Source organism: Zingiber officinale, chromosome 5A (assembly GCF_018446385.1).
Source record: "Zingiber officinale cultivar Zhangliang chromosome 5A, Zo_v1.1, whole genome shotgun sequence".
Lineage (NCBI taxonomy): Eukaryota > Viridiplantae > Streptophyta > Magnoliopsida > Zingiberales > Zingiberaceae > Zingiber > Zingiber officinale.
Genome location: NC_055994.1, coordinates 52,702,103 through 52,714,354, shown reverse-complemented (window position 1 = coordinate 52,714,354; position 12,252 = coordinate 52,702,103). Strand labels below are relative to the sequence as shown.

Here is a 12,252-nt window from a genome sequence, read left to right as displayed (position 1 = left end):
AGTCCGTCCAATTCATCAGATTAATTTGCCTCTTTGCTTTAACTCTTTCCCACCACATTCTCGCATCTCCGGAGAAGCAGAAAGATACACATTTGATTTTCTCTGATTCAGGCCAGTCCAAAAGTTCCACGATGCTTTCTACTGTCTTGAACCAGGCCTGGGCATCCCACGGCTCGCAAGTACCCGAGAAGTTCTCTGGTTTAAGTCTCAACCACTGAATCAAATAGGTCTCTTGTCGAACCACTGGGGCAGGGACTACCGGTGGTACTGGTGCAACTAATGGCACGACGGGCACTGCATTCTGAACTACTGGTGGGGTGGTAGGGGTTCCTTGTTGACCCATCAAAGTCGTGATCAACTGCTGTTGTTCCGTGATCTGGCATTGAAGGTCGGTGACTACCCGAGTCAGATCTGGTGGAGTTACTGTCTCCTCTGCTCGGTTAGTACGTCTCCTAGCCATGCTTATCTTCATTAAACAACAACAAATTATTGTTATCCCTATTCGCCATCATAAGGTAATTACTATTCCTATCCTACCATCATGCATACCTATCCTAATTCAAAGTATAAGTAAACATGCAGAATATTAGAGCATAAAAAAAAAAAATTAAATTAACTAAATCAAAGAATAAGTAAACATGCAAAATATTAACACATTAACAAAATTAAATTAACTAAATCAATGAATAAGTAAACAAGCATAATATTAAGACATTAACAAAAATTAAATTAAACTAAATAAAAAAATAAGTAAACATGCAAAATATTAACATATTAACAAAAATTAAATTAACTAAATCAATGAATAAGTAAACAAGCATAATATTAAGACATTAACAAAAATTAAATTAAACTAAATCAAAGAATAAGTAAACATGCAAAATATTAACATATTAATAAAAATTAAATTAACTAAATCAATGAATAAGTAAACAAGCATAATATTAAGACATTAACAAAAATTAAATTAAACTAAATCAAAGAATAAGTAAACATGCAGAATATTAAAACATATAAAACAAAATTTTACATTAAGCATATAAAATCTTACTTGGAGCGGCAGGATAGAGACTTGACATGTGTGTAGTGGAAAGGCTAACCTGGCTCTGATACCAAAGTGTAACACCCCGCCACTCCTGCTAAGGCGACGGGGGTTACTTGACGACTCTTGCATACTTAACACAGCGGAAGTCTTACTTAGAGAATTTAAAAACCCTTTTCTTACTTAAAAATCACAATAGACATAAAAGGTCCACATAGCATACTTATCATAAATTTTGGATCTTAATACCAAACACATACTTAAAGTCATGGAGTCATAAAGTAAAAACATCAACATGGCAAATTTCTTATTAAATGGAAGCAGGTCATTTCTTTTAGCCAGTCCACTACCGCACACATCCTTCAAGCCCTCCTGCTACTCCCCTAGTACATCCATTCCTTGCCTTTATCTGTGGTACAAGAAAGTAAGCTATGAGCACTCATGGCTCAGTAAGTTCCTTTCCTACTCACAAAAACCGTAAAGCATATATGATCACAAGTCATAAGGTATAAAGACAATTTCAACATATCAAGCAGCATATCATGGCATAACATACATAACATAAAGTATCATGGCATAATAATAAAGCATAAGCAAGGTAAAGTCCTAAACATATATCATGCAACATATGCAACATGTCTTTGAAAACTTATACAATACATAATTAAACATAATCTCAACATGATTGGGATCCCGGCTTGTACCACATACATAAATACGCGCGTCCTATGTAGGTCCAAGGTAGCAAGTCTTGAACCCTACAAGGCATACATACTAGCCCCGTTTCTTAGTCCATCGACCTAGGGGCACTTAGGAGCTCATCCCTAACGAGGCTTGTTTCTTAGTCCATCGACCCCGGGGCGCTTATGGAGCGCACCCTTGGTACAAGCCATACATAAAGTAAAGTAGCATGTCATACATATCGTAGTTCTTATTCTTACATGCATATCATGTTTCTTGACATATCATAAAACATGCATTTTTTTTGGCACACAGCACATGCATGAATCATAGCATACATCATGAATATATCACTTAGCATATCATAAAGCATGCATATTTGGACAAACAGCACATGCATGAAACATAAGCTTGCATAATGAACATATCATTTTTATCATATACTAAAGTACGCATGATTGAGCACATAGCACATACGTGGATCATAAGCATACATAAAGGAGCATATCACTTATCATAAAAAGACATAACCATTCATGGAATCGTTAAATACCATCTCATAATTCATTCATAGCATGTGAGGTACTTCTAGGTCACTAAACTTATATGGCCGAAAGTCATGAATAGAGGCATGATCTCTAAACAACATACAAATATAAAAATTTCATGATATCTTCACATACTAGCATATGAAAGGTCATAAGCATGTTAACCTAAATTTTTAAGCTCTCCTAGGTTTCTATTTCTTCATGGCCGAAACCTTACATGTAGAGCAAACAAGTTCTAAGACCGTTAGGCCGGCTAGGAGGGGGTTGTTGGATATCCTGCTGACACAAAAAGGAAAACAAACCCTCCTCGAACTCTTTAGGCTAACACTTGCATAATTAAGTTAAGCAGATAAATTAAAAGCATAAAGAAAAGCGAGGCACAAAAGATTTACTTGGTTACAACCAATGTGGTTGTTAATCCAAGGAAGATTAAGCTCAATAAAACTCCTTCGGGCGGAGAAGCCTCGTACAGCGTTGAAGTACAAAAAACAGAAGCTTAGACTAAAAGAGAGTGTGCAAGCACTGGATTTACAATCAGTGAGTTCTGTTTAAGCTTCTGGACCAAGGCTATATTTATAGCCTTGGTCGGGGCGCCTGGATGGGTTCCGGGCGCCCTGGGGGGGATAAAATTTATCCCCCAACGGTTGGATCGAGTCAAAGCTCGATCCTGTGAAAAAGTCCCTTCCGGGCGCCCCGGATGGTTCCGGGCGCCCCGGACAGCTCCGGGCGCCCCGGATAGTTCCGGGCGCCCCGGATAGTTCCGGGCGCCCCGGATAGTTCCGGGCGCCCCGGAGCCAAAAGTCAACCCAGTTGACTTTTGGTCTGTGCTCTCTTCTCTGGTTCAGCTCGCCTCTGGTCCGGCTCCGCTTGCTTGGGTGATCTCTGACATCCGGAATAGGGCTCACCCGAACCCATCTTCCGGTCTTCTCGAGCGTGCTTCCCTCCGGCTTCTCGTCCCTCGGAATTACCGCGTGTCCCTTCTCGTCCACCAGCGTACTCATCCGCAGACTTCGTCCCTCGGTCGTACCTCGTGCCGACCTTCGCGCTAGCTGCGTCTCTTGCTCCCCGAGCAATCTTCCGCTCCGGCTTTCATACCTCGGAACCACCGCGCGCACTTCCTTCTCGTCCGCCGGTGTACTCTTCCGCAGCACCTCGTCCTTCTCGCTAGCTGCGTCTTCCGCTCGAGTACCTGTGCTCCTAAACTCCTGCACACTTAGACACAAGGTTAGAAACAACGCAGGACCTAACTTAACTTGTTGATCACACCAAAACAACCTTGGGGTTCCAACAATCTCCCCCTTTTTGGTGTGATCAACCCAAGTTAAGCTAGGGTCAACAATAGATACGAAATTAAACAGTTTATTGCAATAATATGCAACATGATAGAAAAAATTAAATTTTAAACATTCCAAATTTTAATTTTCAATTTTTTCTACCTCCCCCTAGACTTATACTTTCCCTTCTCCCCCTTTGATCACAATCAAAATGGGGTACAAACGAAATCTAAGGGTTGACAAAAAAAAAATTTTGAAACTATATTTCAATAATTTTCAGGGAAATATTTCTAAGTCAAGACAAATTTCTAAGTCATTCGATATCAAGATTAAGAAGTTTCTAAACAGAAAGCTTTATGCAAGAAAATTTCAGAGAATTAATAACATAAAGAGAAATTTTCTATGCATTTATTTATTTATATATTTTATGCTTTAATCAGAAGGTTTAAATTTCCATTTTAATTTATCAGAAATTCTTAAGTCACACTTTTTCAGATTTAACGCAAAAAATATTAAACATGCAACAATTTGTATCATGTTAATTTCTATTATTTTTTGAATTTCAAGTTCACAAAAATATTTCGATAGCATAGATTCTAACTTGATAAAATTTTTCGATGCTATAAAAAATTCTTTCGACAATGTGCAAAATTCGTTTGAAAGAATATTTTGTAATTTGCAAGAATTTTTTAATAAAAATTCTAATTTGCAGGAATTTATTAATAATAGATTTCTTAATCCGAAACACTTTTTCGATGACTCATTTTCTGAATTGCAAAACTCTTTCGAGAAAGTAATTTGTAATTCGAAAAAATATTCGAAGAAAGTTTTTGACATCATTTCTAATTTGCATAATTCTTTCGAAAAAATATTTTGCAATTTACAAAAGTTTTTCGACAAAATTTCTAACTTGCAAAATTCTTTTGTTAAGATATTTTGAAATTCGAAGAACTCTTTCGATAATATTTCAAATTTACAGGATAAGTTTGACAATTGATTTTCTAATATAAAAAACTCTTTCGATGATTCACAAAAATTTTCAGGCAATTCTTCGATTGAATCATTCAATTGATCAGAGGTTCGAGTCCATACCTGACTTACCTTGTCAGTAATTGATTCTCCCCCTATCGAGTTGCTTTCTTCCGAAGATTCTCCCCCTTCATCGATCTCGGGATGTACTTCGGTTGTTGTAGTACTTACCTCGATTTCGGACTCTTCTGTCGGTGGCTCGGTGTCTATTGAGGTGTCAGCTTCTGAAGGTTCTTCGTAGAGCTGCAAGAACTTTTCCCAAAGTTCTTTTGCGCTTTCATAATCTGCGACCTTTTTGAAATCTTCCTTTGGTATTACATTCAGAAGATAATATTTTGCTCGCCCATTTGCCATAGACTCCTCACGTTGCTTTTCGCTCCAGAGGCGTAGATCGAGTCTTTCTCCGTTCGTGTTCTTTGGTTCTTCATAACCAAATTTCATTATTAAAGAAATATCAGAATATGAGTTAAGGTATACCTCCATGTTTTGTTTCCAGATGGAAAACTCCCCCTCGAATGCAGGTGGGTAGTCGCTAGCTCCGGCCATCGTTTTGTTGCTTCAGACGGTGTTAGGCGTACTGCTCGATACCACTTGTAAGACCGTTGGGCCGGCTAGGAGGGGGTTGTTGGATATCCTGCTGACACAAAAAGGAAAACAAACCCTCCTCGAACTCTTTAGGCTAACACTTGCATAATTAAGTTAAGCAGATAAATTAAAAGCATAAAGAAAAGCGAGGCACAAAAGATTTACTTGGTTACAACCAATGTGGTTGTTAATCCAAGGAAAATTAAGCTCAATAAAACTCCTTCAGGCGGAGAAGCCTCGTACAGCGTTGAAGTGCAGAAAACAGAAGCTTAGACTAAAAGAGAGTGTGCAAGCACTGGATTTACAATCAGTGAGTTCTATTCTAGCTTCTGGACCAAGGCTATATTTATAGCCTTGGTCGGGGCGCCTGGATGGGTTCCGGGCGCCCTGGGGGGGATAAAATTTATCCCCCAACGGTTGGATCGAGTCAAAGCTCGATCCTGTGAAAAAGTCCCTTCCGGGCGCCCCGGATAGTTCCGGGCGCCCCGGAGCCAAAAGTCAACCCAGTTGACTTTTGGTCCGTGCTCTCTTCTCTGGTTCAGCTCGCCTCTGGTCGCTCCGGCTCCGCTTGCTTGGGTGATCTCTGACATCCGGAATAGGGCTCACCCGAACCCATCTTCCAGTCTTCTCGAGCGTGCTTCCCTCCGGCTTCTTGTCCCTCGGAATTACCGCGTGTCCCTTCTCGTCCACCAGCGTACTCATCCGCAGACTTCGTCCCTCGGTCGTACCCCGTGCCGACCTTCGCGCTAGCTGCGTCTCTTGCTCCCCGAGCAATCTTCCGCTCCGGCTTTCGTACCTCGGAACCACCGCGCGCACTTCCTTCTCGTCCGCCGGTGTACTCTTCCGCAGCACCTCGTCCCTCGGACGCACAGCGTGCCGTCCTTCTCGCTAGCTGCGTCTTCCGCTCGAGTACCTGTGCTCCTAAGCTCCTGCACACTTAGACACAAGGTTAGAAACAACGCAGGACTTAACTTAACTTGTTGATCACACCAAAACAACCTTGGGGTTCCAACACTAAGTAACATTCAAACATGTAAACCCTAAACTCATATCATATCATATTTCATAAGGAACCACTTAAGCATATTTAGTTTGGTTTCTAAGTTCCTTAAGCTCCCAAACCTATCATGGCCGAACCCTAACATGTCACCTTCTAGGTTACAAGTAGCATGGAAGCGTTGAACCTTAAGTCAATATCTTATACATTTCTCATGGGAAACAACATAAGCCTATTAGTTTCAAATTCCAAGCTTCCTAGACCCCTTAACTCAAGGTGGTCGAAAGTTACAACTCATGGAATTAGGTTTATAATGGCATAAGAGCATGGTAACCACAACTACATTTCATAGCATATATCACAAGGCATCATAAGCATATATAAGTTGGGTTCTAAGTTTTCTCTAGGCTTTTAAACTTGTAGTGGCCGAAACATATAAATCACAGAACTAGATTTTTAGTGACATAAGAGCATAGGAATCACAACTACATTTCATGGTACTTATCAAAAAAAAACATCATGAACATTTGTAAGTTGGTTTCACATTTTTCTCTAGGCCTTTGTACTATTATTGGTCGAACCCTAATAAACATGTACTACATTTCTAGTGGCATAACAGCATGGAACCATAACTATATATCATAGTACTTACCACAAGAAGCATCATGAACATATATAAGTTACGTTCTAAGTTTTCCTAGTCCTTTAATTCCAAGGTGGCCGAAACATGTGAGTTAGGTTTTTACTTTTCATATGGCCTAAAAGCATGGAAAACCTTACACAATTTTCATGACATCATAACAAGGAGCAACATGAATAAATTTAGTTAAAAATCTACACCTACTAGCATTAAAACTTAGTGTGGCCGAAAGTTACATGTACTCAAAATTCTATGCAACAAACAACCATAAAAACATCCACTAGTTTCATATTATTTTATCAAGAAAGTCATGAGCTTCCTAGCCTTAGTTTAAATTTTCCTAGACTTCAAATCTCATCATAACCGAATCCTTATAAGCATGAAGTAGGATTTATAACTAACATACAATCATGGCATAAAACTACATACCTTGTCTTAGGAAAAATCTTAGCATGCTTAGCCCTAAATTTAAAACTCTCTTAAGCCTTTTCTTCTTACATGGCCGAATAGTCATGGGCATGAAAATGGAGTTTCAACAATATACGAGTAAGAGAAAAAGTTAACAACATCATTATCATAATTCAAGAATAAGGAACATGCTTAGTTTGAGTCTTAAACTTACCAAATCTTCTTGTTCATGCTTGGCCGAAAGTTTAAAGCTTATGGATCTAAGTTTTCATCATTTATTCTAGCATGGAAACCTTAGATTAACCTTTTACATAAAATACATACCACCAGAAAAATAGTAAGCATATCTAGTTACAATTTTCTTAAACTCTTCTTCTTCTTTTGGCCGAATTTTCTTAAGGCAAGTCCTAGGTTCTTAAGCGATCTAACTCCATGAAAAATCATGCAAACTATTGTACCACAGGTGAGGGGAAGCTTACCTAGAAATCACTTGTTAATCTTTAAGAAATGGTACCCTTGGTGAAGAGGAAGTAGGGAGCCTCTTCTTCTAGCACTCCTTTCGATTTCTCTTGCTTGGAAAGGCACACCTTGAAGGTTCCTTCTTGTAGTTTAGTTTTCTCTTAGGGAGAAACCTAAACTTGGCTTGTGGAGATGAGGGAGGAGGATGCTAGTCTCGGCAAGGGTGAGGGAGAAGGGAAAAAAATGAAATCCTTTAGTTCCTTTCCCTTTATGCTAAGTAGGTGGAAGTTACCAAAATGAACTTTGCTTCCCTTCCTTCTTAATTCATGCATGTGTTTTCTTAATGAGAATATGTCTTCATTCCTTTCCCTAAATTCATCTCTTTACTTCCCTCTTAAATCCCACGAAAATAGAGAAGGAAAGGGAGAAAGACAACTTGTCTTTTGCTACTTTTCTTTCTTAACCAAGAGGTAAACAAGGGAAGAAAGCCACTTGATTTTCCCTTTGTTCCTTCACTAAATTTTAACTTTACTTTCAACTACAATTCCCATCGTTTCCCTTTCACATATTATTCATTATCCTAGTGGTTAACATACATAAATTTTATTTCTATCCTTGGTGGGAGGTTCAAGGTTCAAACATTCACCTCTTCTTTTTATTTCTCTTATTTCTTCTTTTCTTTAATTCTTCTTCTTTTATGTTCTAAGGCAAATAACACACATATACTTATCTTATAATTTCTTTTTTGTGGGTGTTACAGGGTGGGTTCCCACAGTCGCCTCTAGGTTTAGATAACCTAGCTCTAGGTTCAGATAACCTAGAAACAGCAAAATAAACAATTAATAGCTATATTCAGTATTTTATTTTTAGTGGCACTGTACAGGATTAGATATCCATTGGGTTGTGCTCCCATAGTCGGTCCCTAGGTTCAGATAACCTAGTAAATCCTACTAAATGCGGGACTTGCAAACCCGGATCTAGCTAGGGATGCGCGCACAGCAAGTACAGTTGTCGGGCCCAAACAGCAGCATGATTACTATTTTCACTTATTATGATAATGGCTTTCAAATTCGTAACCTAGTTATGTGAATATAGTTTAAGCTCAGTTTTAGCTCAGTTTTAGTTTCAGTTTCAGTTTCAGTTTAGTTCTCCTAGTTGATACCATGAGATAGCTCCATGCTTAGATTTTATTATGCATCTCATGTTTCAGTATTTATGCCATGTGACTTCAGTATGCCATTCTTTAACAAATTCAGTGCATGTTTTTAAATAGCATTTCTTTAAAAACATGTTTGCATCGTTGCATGTTTTAGTGAGGTAGTTGGTTTCTTACTAAGCTTTAAGCTTACAGATTCTATTTTCCCTTATACTGCAGATAAAGGTAAAGGGAAGATGGTCTAGCAGAGGAAGCTAGAGGTTAATGCAGAGATGGTGTGTGTGGCAAGAACCTAGATTGAAGATCCTTAGGAAGTTTAGCAAATTAAGAATTTTTTTTTTTTCTTAAGACACTTTTATGCATTTCTAATGGTTTAAATGCTATGAATTAATAAACCTTGCACTATGTCGTGTTAGAATGCTAGTTAGTGGATATTAGAATGTTTTACATGCATTGTATAATTGTTGTGTGAGGTTTTGGCACGAACTAGTGCTGAAATCAGAGTTTCAGTGCGAAATCAGAAACCCAGATCGATCTACGGATCGATCAGAACTGGGTTGTGCCACTGGATCGGTCAGCTGACCGATCCAGTCGCTAACAGAGAGTTAGCGTCTGTTATGGATCGGTCAGCCGGCCGATCCAGATGCGAACAGTGGGTATAGAAGCTCACTGATCGGTCAGCCGACCGATCAGTGAGCCACTGGATCGGTCTACTGACCGATCAGTGTACTCCTAGATCGGTCGGTAGACCGATCCAGCCGCATACAGAAGCCACAACCGATCAGTGTACTCCTGGATCGGTCGGTGGACCGATCCAGCCGCATACAGAAGCCATATAGCCACTGGATCGGTCAGGCGACCGATCCAGAGTTTTTCTCCGTCCCAATATCAAGCTGGATCGATCACTGGATCGATCCGACAGCCCAATCGATTCATGGATCGATTGAAATGTCTGATTACAGCTAGCAGGACATCCGAGAGGCATAAATTATCTTCCCTAGCATGTGTACAACTCCTAGGTACACCTAGAATATTAAGTTCAGATTTTACAGTAATCAGTTTAGTAAAATTTTAATCAATTCAGATTTCCGCAATAGTAATTTAGCACAGCATAATGTAGCGATCGGCCTCACAGCCTAGTCAGTAGAAGGCGGGTCGTTACAAGTATAGACCTCAAAAAGTATGAACTTGTATTCTTCAGCAGTTGAGACAATATCCAAGTTCCGTTTCTAATCAATATAATTTGGACCAGGAAGTTTGTTTTCTTTTAAAATAACAGCAAGAGGATTGAAAGCTATTTTGAAATCTTGAGAATCACAAAATAAAATATTTGGTCAAAATTTTAGATTTTAAAATAATATTGATTCCTCAAACAATATAATTTAAATTCACCAACACCTCAAAACATCGTGAATTTCGTATGTCACGATAGTGTGGATGTATACTAATTCAAACATTTGTAAGAGGAGGTTTTACCCATTTTATTATCTTGTCAACCTAGCTTTATGACAAATAAAATTAATAGTCGGTTCATCTTCGGTCACACAAATAATAGCAGTTACTCCGATAGGGAGGATACTATTAAATGCGCCTAAGTATATACCATTACTTGATACTTAGTGCATTAATTAGGATTGTGCCCCTTCAGATAGAGAAGATCACACATACCTAAATAATTTCCTAAAATCATCCAAAGAGGAAATTTGATCTAGTGATCCGCAAACAAACTCATCAGATATGGAGGAAGGCACTTAAAGCCAATGCGCAAGTTTGAATGCATCACTTACAAACTAGTAATGGAGACCGTGGAATTTATTTAATTAATCCCTCTCCTACATAGTTATTTAAATTGAGGAATTTTAACATGCACACACATCACAACACATAAAAACAGCATATAAAGGCAATAAATATGAAAATAAAATTTCCAACTATTATGGCCTCATCTATCACTGTCCTCCAATATGCTGCCAATGGATCAAGTCGTCGCGTCTATCTTGCTTCATTCTTCGCCGCGCCTCCGGTCCTCAAAATAGCACCACGCATAGCAAGGATACAAGCCGCAACAAAAAGAAATAAAAATTTATATTTTTCGATCCTATATTCCATAAAGGAATTTACATGTAATCTACATCAAACAGAATGTGAAAAATAATACAACAATCGACCGTATTTAATTATTATAATCATGCACAAAATAAAACAACCTCGACATGCCCGAGGGTTCAAATCACACATAAACACAAAAAGCCATAATATTTGGACCTAGGATGCCTACAACCACAGAGTTAATCTTTCTAGCACATCTTACTATTATCCTACCTAAACTTATATATGCGCAGTGCATAATTTAACCGAAAACCAATCACACAGAGCCAGAAAACTTGCTCTGATACCACATGAAGGCGCTGGAATTCCGTTCTATTTCAATTTCCCCTGTACAAAAATTGTACAAGTACAGAACTTTTCCTAACAACCTGCATGTCCGATCAGACATGTGTTTGATCAATCAAGCAAGATCTTGACAGATCAAAGCACACCTTGATCGAAATACAAGATCGCTGGTCTCTTGTGTTGGTATTCAAAATTGATATAAAGAAAACTAAACTAACTACGCAACGGAATTAAAGAACTAGTTGTACCTTTCCTTTGTAGCTAAAGACCTCTTTATCTTCTGTTGTATTCCTCTCCTCTTCTTGGACATCGTGTGAGTGACGATCTATCTACCAAGCCAATAAACACTCTTCCTTTCTTTTCTCCAAACCGTCGGCCACCAAGGAATCTAAGCAAGAGGCACCGACCCCTAGCAAGGAAGAGGAGCCGCCGACCCTATCAAGGAAGACAAGTCGCCGGCCCTAGCAAGGAAGAGAAGTCGCCGACCCTAGCAAGGAAGACAAGCCGCCGGCCCTAGAAAGGAAGAGAAGTCGCCTGCCCTAGGAAGGTAAGGGAAGTCGCCGGCCCTAGGAAGGTAAGAGAAAACCGAACCCAAAAACTACATTGATGGGTGGATGCGAGGCTTTATATTGAGGCTACAACAAGGACCTAGAGGAGGAATTGGTTTAGGCCTTCTGATGGGCTTGGGCTTCTTGTATTCGGCCCGAACACTCAACTCAAGTCCATCAATAATAACTCATACCACTAAAGGGTTATTATTAAACTACCACACCAATCCCATATTACAATATGGGCTCCTTCTTATCATGAGTGCGTTAATCTCCCTGTGTTTAAGATATCGTATGTCCGTTAATTAAATGAGTTACTGGCAACTCAATTAATTAACATCTGATTCTAAGAATAATACCACTTAACTTTATTATCATACCAGACTAAGTCCACCTGCAGAGTTTACATGATAATCCTTATTAGTTTCTCAAGGGGGCATCATCAGCCTAAATAATTAAGACACAGATTCCTTCTATAATCAACAACACAC

The 12,252-nt window shown here is 39.0% G+C and overlaps 1 long non-coding RNA gene across 1 annotated transcript in view; it reads right to left on the bottom strand.

Moving 5' to 3' along the window:
* Positions 1–1,388: 1,388 nt before the first annotated feature.
* Positions 1,389–12,252, bottom strand: part of LOC121980482 — a 33,472-nt gene continuing 22,608 nt past the window's right edge. The window contains exon 4 of the long non-coding RNA XR_006111557.1: positions 1,389–1,451. This is a non-coding gene — a long non-coding RNA (uncharacterized LOC121980482). The remainder of the gene's footprint in view (positions 1,452–12,252) is intronic.